Genomic DNA, 11,220 nt, shown 5'->3' with positions numbered 1-11,220 from the left:
TTCGAACGAGAACTCATCTCTTACAAAGGGATTTCATTTTTTGAACTTATTTGTACTCCATACTTTTTGTGTATTCAAAATGCACCATTCAAAGGCACATCACAAAATTTCAACACTTTCGGACTTCATTTGGTATTCTTCGTGCATTTACTTATTTTTTTGAGCTAGTTCACCCTGAAATTGAAAAGCACTACAAATGAACTCTAAATTTTTTGAAAGTTGGCATGCTATCATCATTTCACCCACATAGAATGTGTTAAAAAGTTGAGAGGGCTACGACAAAAAATGGATGCACTTCATGTACAAAACGGACAATCTCTCTCGAAGTATGAGCGTTTCGAACGAGAACTCATCTCTTACAAAGGGATTTCATTTTTTTGAACTTATTTGAACTCCATACTTTTTGTGTGTTCAAAATGCACCATTCAAAGGCACATCACAAAATTTCAACAATTTCTGACTTCATTTGGTATTCTTCGTGCATTTACTTATTTTTCTTGAGCTAGTTGACCCTGAAATTGAAAAGCACTACAAATGAACTCTGAAAATGTTGAAAGTTGGCATGCTATCATCATTTGAACCACATAGCATGTGTTAAAATTTTGAGAGGGCTACGACAAAAACTGGATGCACTTCGTGTACAAAACGGACAATCTCTCTCGAAGTATCAGCGTTTCGAACGAGAACTCATCTCTTACAAAGGGATTTCATTTTTTTGAACTTATTTGAACTCCATACTTTTTGTGTGTTCAAAATGCACCATTCAAAGGCACATCACAAAATTTCAACAATTTCTGACTTCATTTGGTATTCTTCGTGCATTTACTTATTTGTTTTTGAGCTAGCTGACCCTGAAATTGAAAAGCACTACAAATGAACTCTGAAAATGTTGAAAGTTGGCATGTTATCATCATTTCACCCACATAGCATGTGTTAAAAAGTTGAGAGGTCTACGACAAAAACTGGATGCACTTCGTGTACAAAACGGACAATCTCTCTCGAAGTATCAGCGTTTCGAACGAGAACTGATCTCTTACAAAGGGATTTCATTTTTTTGAACTTATTTGAACTCCATACTTTTCGTGTGTTCAAAATGCACCATTCAAAGGCACATCACAAAATTACAACAATTTCTGAGTTCATTTGGTATTCTTCGTGCATTTACTTATTTTTTTGAGCTAGTTGACCCTGAAATTGAAAAGACCTACAAATTAACTCTGCAAATGTTGAAAGTTGGCATGCTATCATCATTTCACCCACATAGAATGTGTTAAAAGTTGAGAGGGCTACGACAAAACCTGGATGCACTTCGTGTACAAAACGGACAATCTCTCTCGAAGTAACAGGGTTTCGAACGAGAACTCATCTCTTACAAAGGGATTACATTTTTTTGAATTTATTTGAACTCCATACTTTTTGTGTCTTCAAAATGCACCATTCAAAGGCACACCACAAAATTTCAACACTTTCTGACTTCATTTGGTATTCTTCGTGCATTTACTTATTTTTTTTGAGCTAGTGGACCCTGAAATTGAAAAGCTCTATAAATGAACTCTGAAAATGTTGAAAGTTGGCATTCTATCATCATTTCACCCACATAGCATATGTTAAAAAGTTGAGAGGGCTACGACAAAAACTGGATGCACTTCGTGTACAAAACGGACAATCTCTCTCGAAGTATCAACGTTTCGAACGAGAACTCATCTCTTACAAAGGGATTTCATTTTTTGAACTTATTTGAACTCCATACTTTTTGTGTGTTCAAAATGCACCATTCAAAGGCACATCACAAAATTTCAACACTTTCGGACTTCATTTGGTATTCTTCGTGCATTTACTTATTTTTTTGAGCTAGTTCACCCTGAAATTGAAAAGCACTACAAATGAACTCTAAATTTTTTGAAAGTTGGCATGCTATCATCATTTCACCCACATAGCATGTGTTAAAAAGTTGAGAGGGATACGACAAAAACTAGATGCACTTCATGTACAAAACGGACAATCTCTCTCGAAGTATCAGCGTTTCGAACGAGAACTGATCTCTTACAAAGGGATTTCATTTTTTGAACTTATTTGAACTCCATACTTTTTGTGTGTTCAAAATGCACCATTCAAAGGCACATCACAAAGTTTCAACAATTTCTGATTTCATTTGGTATTCTTCGTGCATTTACTTATTTTTTTGAGCTAGTTGACCGTGAAATTGAAAAGCACTACAAATGAACTCTGAAAATGTTGAAAGTTGGCATGCTATCATCATTTCACCCACATAGCATGTGTTAAAAAGTTGAGAGGGCTACGACAAAAACTGGATGCACTTCGTGTACAAAACGGACAATCTCTCTCGAAGTAACAGGGTTTCGAACGAGAACTCATCTCTTACAAAGGGATTTCATTTTTTTGAACTTATTTGAACTCCATACTTTTTGTGTGTTCAAAATTCACCATTCAAAGGCACATCACAAAATTTCAACAATTTCTGACTTCATTTGGTATTATTCGTGCATTTACTTATTTTTTTTGAGCTAGTTGACCCTGAAATTGAAAAGCACTACAAATGAACTCTGAAAATGTTGAAACTTGGCATGCTATCATAATTTCACCCACATAACATGTGTTAAAAAGTTGAGAGGGCTACGACAAAAACTGGATGCACTTCGTGTACAAAACGGACAATCTCTCTCGAAGTATGAGCATTTCGAACGAGAACTCATCTCTTACAAAGGGATTTCATTTTTTTGAACTTATTTGAACTCCATACTTTTTGTGTGTTCAAAATGCACCATTCAAAGGCACATCACAAAATTTCAACAATTTCTGACTTCATTTGGTATTCTTCGTGCATTTACTTATTTTTTGAGCTAGTTGACCCTGAAATTGAAAAGCACTACAAATGAACTCTGAAAATGTTGAAAGTTGGCATGCTATCATCATTGGACCCACATAGCATGTGTTATAAGTTTGAGAGGGCTACGACAAAAACTAGATGCACTTCGTGTACAAAACGGACAATCTCTCTCGAAGTATCAGCGTTTCGAACGAGAACTCATCTCTTACAAAGGGATTTCATTTTTTGAACTTATTTGAACTCCATACTTTTTGTGTGTTCAAAATGCACCATTCAAAGGCACATCACAAAATTTCAACAATTTCTGACTTCATTTGGTATTCTTCGTGCATTTACTTATTTGTTTTGAGCTAGTTGACCCTGAAATTGAAAAACACTACAAATGAACTCTGAAAATGTTGAAAGTTGGCATGCTATCATCATTGGACCCACATAGCATGTGTTAAAATTTTGAGAGGGCTACGACAAAAACTGGATGCACTTCGTGTACAAAACGGACAATCTCTCTCGAAGTATCAGCGTTTCGAACGAGAACTCATCTCTTACGAAGGGATTTCATTTTTTGAACTTATTTGAACTCCATACTTTTTGTGTGTTCAAAATGCACCATTCAAAGGCACATCACAAAATTTCAACAATTTCTGACTTCATTTGGTATTCTTCGTGCATTTACTTATTTTTTTTGAGGTAGCTCACCCTGAAATTGAAAAGCACTACAAATGAACTCTGAAAATGTTGAAAGTTGGCATGTTATCATCATTTCACCCACATAGCATGTGTTAAAAAGTTGAGAGGGCTACGACAAAAACTGGATGCACTTCGTGTACAAAACGGACAATCTCTCTCGAAGTAACAGGGTTTCGAACGAGAACTCATCTCTTACAAAGGGATTTCATTTTTTTGAACTTATTTGAACTCCATACTTTTTGTGTGTTCAAAATTCACCATTCAAAGGCACATCACAAAATTTCAACAATTTCTGACTTCATTTGGTATTATTCGTGCATTTACTTATTTTTTTTGAGCTAGTTGACCCTGAAATTGAAAAGCACTACAAATGAACTCTGAAAATGTTGAAACTTGGCATGCTATCATAATTTCACCCACATAACATGTGTTAAAAAGTTGAGAGGGCTACGACAAAAACTGGATGCACTTCGTGTACAAAACGGACAATCTCTCTCGAAGTATGAGCATTTCGAACGAGAACTCATCTCTTACAAAGGGATTTCATTTTTTTGAACTTATTTGAACTCCATACTTTTTGTGTGTTCAAAATGCACCATTCAAAGGCACATCACAAAATTTCAACAATTTCTGACTTCATTTGGTATTCTTCGTGCATTTACTTATTTTTTGAGCTAGTTGACCCTGAAATTGAAAAGCACTACAAATGAACTCTGAAAATGTTGAAAGTTGGCATGCTATCATCATTGGACCCACATAGCATGTGTTATAAGTTTGAGAGGGCTACGACAAAAACTAGATGCACTTCGTGTACAAAACGGACAATCTCTCTCGAAGTATCAGCGTTTCGAACGAGAACTCATCTCTTACAAAGGGATTTCATTTTTTGAACTTATTTGAACTCCATACTTTTTGTGTGTTCAAAATGCACCATTCAAAGGCACATCACAAAATTTCAACAATTTCTGACTTCATTTGGTATTCTTCGTGCATTTACTTATTTGTTTTGAGCTAGTTGACCCTGAAATTGAAAAACACTACAAATGAACTCTGAAAATGTTGAAAGTTGGCATGCTATCATCATTGGACCCACATAGCATGTGTTAAAATTTTGAGAGGGCTACGACAAAAACTGGATGCACTTCGTGTACAAAACGGACAATCTCTCTCGAAGTATCAGCGTTTCGAACGAGAACTCATCTCTTACGAAGGGATTTCATTTTTTGAACTTATTTGAACTCCATACTTTTTGTGTGTTCAAAATGCACCATTCAAAGGCACATCACAAAATTTCAACAATTTCTGACTTCATTTGGTATTCTTCGTGCATTTACTTATTTTTTTTGAGGTAGCTCACCCTGAAATTGAAAAGCACTACAAATGAACTCTGAAAATGTTGAAAGTTGGCATGTTATCATCATTTCACCCACATAGCATGTGTTAAAAAGTTGAGAGGGCTACGACAAAAACTGGATGCACTTCGTGTACAAAACGGACAATCTCTCTCGAAGTAACAGGGTTTCGAACGAGAACTCATCTCTTACAAAGGGATTTCATTTTTTTGAACTTATTTGAACTCCATACTTTTTGTGTGTTCAAAATGCACCATTCAAAGGCACATCACAAAATTTTAACACTTTCTGACTTCATTTGGTATTCTTCGTGCATTTACTTTTTTTTTTGAGCTAGTTAACCCTGAAATTGAAAAGCTCTACAAATGAACTCTGAAAATGTTGAAAGTTGGCATGCTATCATCATTTCACCCACATAGCATATGTTAAAAAGTTGAGAGGGCTACGACAAAAACTGGATGCACTTCGTGTACAAAACGGACAATCTCTCTCGAAGTATCAGCGTTTCGAACGAGAACTCATCTCTTACAAAGGGATTTCATTTTTTGAACTTATTTGTACTCCATACTTTTTGTGTGTTCAAAATGCACCATTCAAAGGCACATCACAAAATTTCAACACTTTCGGACTTCATTTGGTATTCTTCGTGCATTTACTTATTTTTTTGAGCTAGTTCACCCTGAAATTGAAAAGCACTACAAATGAACTCTAAATTTTTTGAAAGTTGGCATGCTATCATCATTTCACCCACATAGAATGTGTTAAAAAGTTGAGAGGGCTACGACAAAAAATGGATGCACTTCATGTACAAAACGGACAATCTCTCTCGAAGTATGAGCGTTTCGAACGAGAACTCATCTCTTACAAAGGGATTTCATTTTTTTGAACTTATTTGAACTCCATACTTTTTGTGTGTTCAAAATGCACCATTCAAAGGCACATCACAAAATTTCAACAATTTCTGACTTCATTTGGTATTCTTCGTGCATTTACTTATTTTTCTTGAGCTAGTTGACCCTGAAATTGAAAAGCACTACAAATGAACTCTGAAAATGTTGAAAGTTGGCATGCTATCATCATTTGAACCACATAGCATGTGTTAAAATTTTGAGAGGGCTACGACAAAAACTGGATGCACTTCGTGTACAAAACGGACAATCTCTCTCGAAGTATCAGCGTTTCGAACGAGAACTCATCTCTTACAAAGGGATTTCATTTTTTTGAACTTATTTGAACTCCATACTTTTTGTGTGTTCAAAATGCACCATTCAAAGGCACATCACAAAATTTCAACAATTTCTGACTTCATTTGGTATTCTTCGTGCATTTACTTATTTGTTTTTGAGCTAGCTGACCCTGAAATTGAAAAGCACTACAAATGAACTCTGAAAATGTTGAAAGTTGGCATGTTATCATCATTTCACCCACATAGCATGTGTTAAAAAGTTGAGAGGTCTACGACAAAAACTGGATGCACTTCGTGTACAAAACGGACAATCTCTCTCGAAGTATCAGCGTTTCGAACGAGAACTGATCTCTTACAAAGGGATTTCATTTTTTTGAACTTATTTGAACTCCATACTTTTCGTGTGTTCAAAATGCACCATTCAAAGGCACATCACAAAATTACAACAATTTCTGAGTTCATTTGGTATTCTTCGTGCATTTACTTATTTTTTTGAGCTAGTTGACCCTGAAATTGAAAAGACCTACAAATTAACTCTGCAAATGTTGAAAGTTGGCATGCTATCATCATTTCACCCACATAGAATGTGTTAAAAGTTGAGAGGGCTACGACAAAACCTGGATGCACTTCGTGTACAAAACGGACAATCTCTCTCGAAGTAACAGGGTTTCGAACGAGAACTCATCTCTTACAAAGGGATTACATTTTTTTGAACTTATTTGAACTCCATACTTTTTGTGTCTTCAAAATGCACCATTCAAAGGCACACCACAAAATTTCAACACTTTCTGACTTCATTTGGTATTCTTCGTGCATTTACTTATTTTTTTTGAGCTAGTGGACCCTGAAATTGAAAAGCTCTATAAATGAACTCTGAAAATGTTGAAAGTTGGCATTCTATCATCATTTCACCCACATAGCATATGTTAAAAAGTTGAGAGGGCTACGACAAAAACTGGATGCACTTCGTGTACAAAACGGACAATCTCTCTCGAAGTATCAACGTTTCGAACGAGAACTCATCTCTTACAAAGGGATTTCATTTTTTGAACTTATTTGAACTCCATACTTTTTGTGTGTTCAAAATGCACCATTCAAAGGCACATCACAAAATTTCAACACTTTCGGACTTCATTTGGTATTCTTCGTGCATTTACTTATTTTTTTGAGCTAGTTCACCCTGAAATTGAAAAGCACTACAAATGAACTCTAAATTTTTTGAAAGTTGGCATGCTATCATCATTTCACCCACATAGCATGTGTTAAAAAGTTGAGAGGGATACGACAAAAACTAGATGCACTTCATGTACAAAACGGACAATCTCTCTCGAAGTATCAGCGTTTCGAACGAGAACTGATCTCTTACAAAGGGATTTCATTTTTTGAACTTATTTGAACTCCATACTTTTTGTGTGTTCAAAATGCACCATTCAAAGGCACATCACAAAGTTTCAACAATTTCTGATTTCATTTGGTATTCTTCGTGCATTTACTTATTTTTTTGAGCTAGTTGACCGTGAAATTGAAAAGCACTACAAATGAACTCTGAAAATGTTGAAAGTTGGCATGCTATCATCATTTCACCCACATAGCATGTGTTAAAAAGTTGAGAGGGCTACGACAAAAACTGGATGCACTTCGTGTACAAAACGGACAATCTCTCTCGAAGTAACAGGGTTTCGAACGAGAACTCATCTCTTACAAAGGGATTTCATTTTTTTGAACTTATTTGAACTCCATACTTTTTGTGTGTTCAAAATGCACCATTCAAAGGCACATCACAAAATTTCAACAATTTCTGACTTCATTTGGTATTATTCGTGCATTTACTTATTTTTTTTGAGCTAGTTGACCCTGAAATTGAAAAGCACTACAAATGAACTCTGAAAATGTTGAAACTTGGCATGCTATCATAATTTCACCCACATAACATGTGTTAAAAAGTTGAGAGGGCTACGACAAAAACTGGATGCACTTCGTGTACAAAACGGACAATCTCTCTCGAAGTATGAGCATTTCGAACGAGAACTCATCTCTTACAAAGGGATTTCATTTTTTTGAACTTATTTGAACTCCATACTTTTTGTGTGTTCAAAATGCACCATTCAAAGGCACATCACAAAATTTCAACAATTTCTGACTTCATTTGGTATTCTTCGTGCATTTACTTATTTTTTTTGAGCTAGCTCACCCTGAAATTGAAAAGCACTACAAATGAACTCTGAAAATGTTGAAAGTTGGCATGTTATCATCATTTCACCCACATAGCATGTGTTAAAAAGTTGAGAGGGCTACGACAAAAACTGGATGCACTTCGTGTACAAAACGGACAATCTCTCTCGAAGTAACAGGGTTTCGAACGAGAACTCATCTCTTACAAAGGGATTTCATTTTTTTGAACTTATTTGAACTCCATACTTTTTGTGTGTTCAAAATGCACCATTCAAAGGCACATCACAAAATTTTAACACTTTCTGACTTCATTTGGTATTCTTCGTGCATTTACTTTTTTTTTTGAGCTAGTTAACCCTGAAATTGAAAAGCTCTACAAATGAACTCTGAAAATGTTGAAAGTTGGCATGCTATCATCATTTCACCCACATAGCATATGTTAAAAAGTTGAGAGGGCTACGACAAAAACTGGATGCACTTCGTGTACAAAACGGACAATCTCTCTCGAAGTATCAGCGTTTCGAACGAGAACTCATCTCTTACAAAGGGATTTCATTTTTTGAACTTATTTGTACTCCATACTTTTGGTGTGTTCAAAATGCACCATTCAAAGGCACATCACAAAATTTCAACACTTTCGGACTTCATTTGGTATTCTTCGTGCATTTACTTATTTTTTTGAGCTAGTTCACCCTGAAATTGAAAAGCACTACAAATGAACTCTAAATTTTTTGAAAGTTGGCATGCTATCATCATTTCACCCACATAGAATGTGTTAAAAATTTGAGAGGGCTACGACAAAAAATGGATGCACTTCATGTACAAAACGGACAATCTCTCTCGAAGTATGAGCGTTTCGAACGAGAACTCATCTCTTACAAAGGGATTTCATTTTTTTGAACTTATTTGAACTCCATACTTTTTGTGTGTTCAAAATGCACCATTCAAAGGCACATCACAAAATTTCAACACTTTCTGACTTCATTTGGTATTCTTCGTGCATTTACTTATTTTTCTTGAGCTAGTTGACCCTGAAATTGAAAAGCACTACAAATGAACTCTGAAAATGTTGAAAGTTGGCATGCTATCACCATTTGAACCACATAGCATGTGTTAAAATTTTGAGAGGGCTACGACAAAAACTGGATGCACTTCGTGTACAAAACGGACAATCTCTCTCGAAGTATCAGCGTTTCGAACAAGAACTCATCTCTTACAAAGGGATTTCATTTTTTTTAACTTATTTGAACTCCATACTTTTTGTGTGTTCAAAATGCACCATTCAAAGGCACATCACAAAATTTCAACAATTTCTGACTTCATTTGGTATTCTTCGTGCATTTACTTATTTGTTTTTGAGCTAGCTGACCCTGAAATTGAAAAGCACTACAAATGAACTCTGAAAATGTTGAAAGTTGGCATGTTATCATCATTTCACCCACATAGCATGTGTTAAAAAGTTGAGAGGGCTACGACAAAAACTGGATGCACTTCGTGTACAAAACGGACAATCTCTCTCGAAGTATCAGCGTTTCGAACAAGAACTGATCTCTTACAAAGGGATTTCATTTTTTTGAACTTATTTGAACTCCATACTTTTTGTTTGTTCAAAATGCACCATTCAAAGGCACATCACAAAATTACAACAATTTCTGAGTTCATTTGGTATTCTTCGTGCATTTACTTATTTTTTTGAGCTAGTTGACCCTGAAATTGAAAAGACCTACAAATGAACTCTGCAAATGTTGAAAGTTGGCATGCTATCATCATTTCACCCACATAGCATGTGTTAAAAGTTGAGAGGGCTACGACAAAAACTGGATGCACTTCGTGTACAAAACGGACAATCTCTCTCGAAGTAACAGGGTTTCGAACGAGAACTCATCTCTTACAAAGGGATTTCATTTTTTTGAACTTATTTGAACTCCATACTTTTTGTGTGTTCAAAATGCACCATTCAAAGGCACAACACAAAATTTCAACACTTTCTGACTTCATTTGGTATTCTTCGTGCATTTACTTATTTTTTTTGAGCTAGTGGACCCTGAAATTGAAAAGCTCTATAAATGATCTCTGAAAATGTTGAAAGTTGGCATTCTATCATCATTTCACCCACATAGCATATGTTAAAAAGTTGAGAGGGCTACGACAAAAACTGGATGCACTTCGTGTACAAAACGGACAATCTCTCTCGAAGTATCAACGTTTCGAACGAGAACTCATCTCTTACAAAGGGATTTCATTTTTTGAAGTTATTTGAACTCCATACTTTTTGTGTGTTCAAAATGCACCATTCAAAGGCACATCACAAAATTTCAACACTTTCGGACTTCATTTGGTATTCTTCGTGCATTTACTTATTTTTTTGAGCTAGTTCACCCTGAAATTGAAAAGCACTACAAATGAACTCTAAATTTTTTGAAAGTTGGCATGCTATCATCATTTCACCCACATAGCATGTGTTAAAAAGTTGAGAGGCCTACGACAAAAACTGGATGCACTTCATGTACAAAACGGACAATCACTCTCGAAGTATGAGCGTTTCGAACGAGAACTCATCTCTTACAAAGGGATTTCATTTTTTTGAACTTATTTGAACTCCATACTTTTTGTGTGTTCAAAATGCATCATTCAAAGGCACATCACAAAATTTCAACAATTTCTGACTTCATTTGGTATTTTTCGTGCATTTACTTATTTTTTTTGAGCTAGCTGACCCTGAAATTGAAAAGCACTACAGATGAACTGTGAAAATGTTGAAAGTTGACATGTTATCATCAGTTCACCCACATAGCATGTGTTAAAAAGTTGAGAGGGCTACGACAAAAACTGGATGCACTTCGTGTACAAAACGGACAATCTCTCTCGAAGTATCAACGTTTCGAACGAGAACTCATCTCTTACAAAGGGATTTCATTTTTTTGAACTTATTTGAACTCCATACTTTTTGTGTGTTCAAAATGCACCATTCAAAG

Source organism: Hordeum vulgare, chromosome 7H (assembly GCF_904849725.1).
Source record: "Hordeum vulgare subsp. vulgare chromosome 7H, MorexV3_pseudomolecules_assembly, whole genome shotgun sequence".
NCBI classification, from domain to species: domain Eukaryota; kingdom Viridiplantae; phylum Streptophyta; class Magnoliopsida; order Poales; family Poaceae; genus Hordeum; species Hordeum vulgare.
This window is presented reverse-complemented; position numbering follows the sequence as displayed.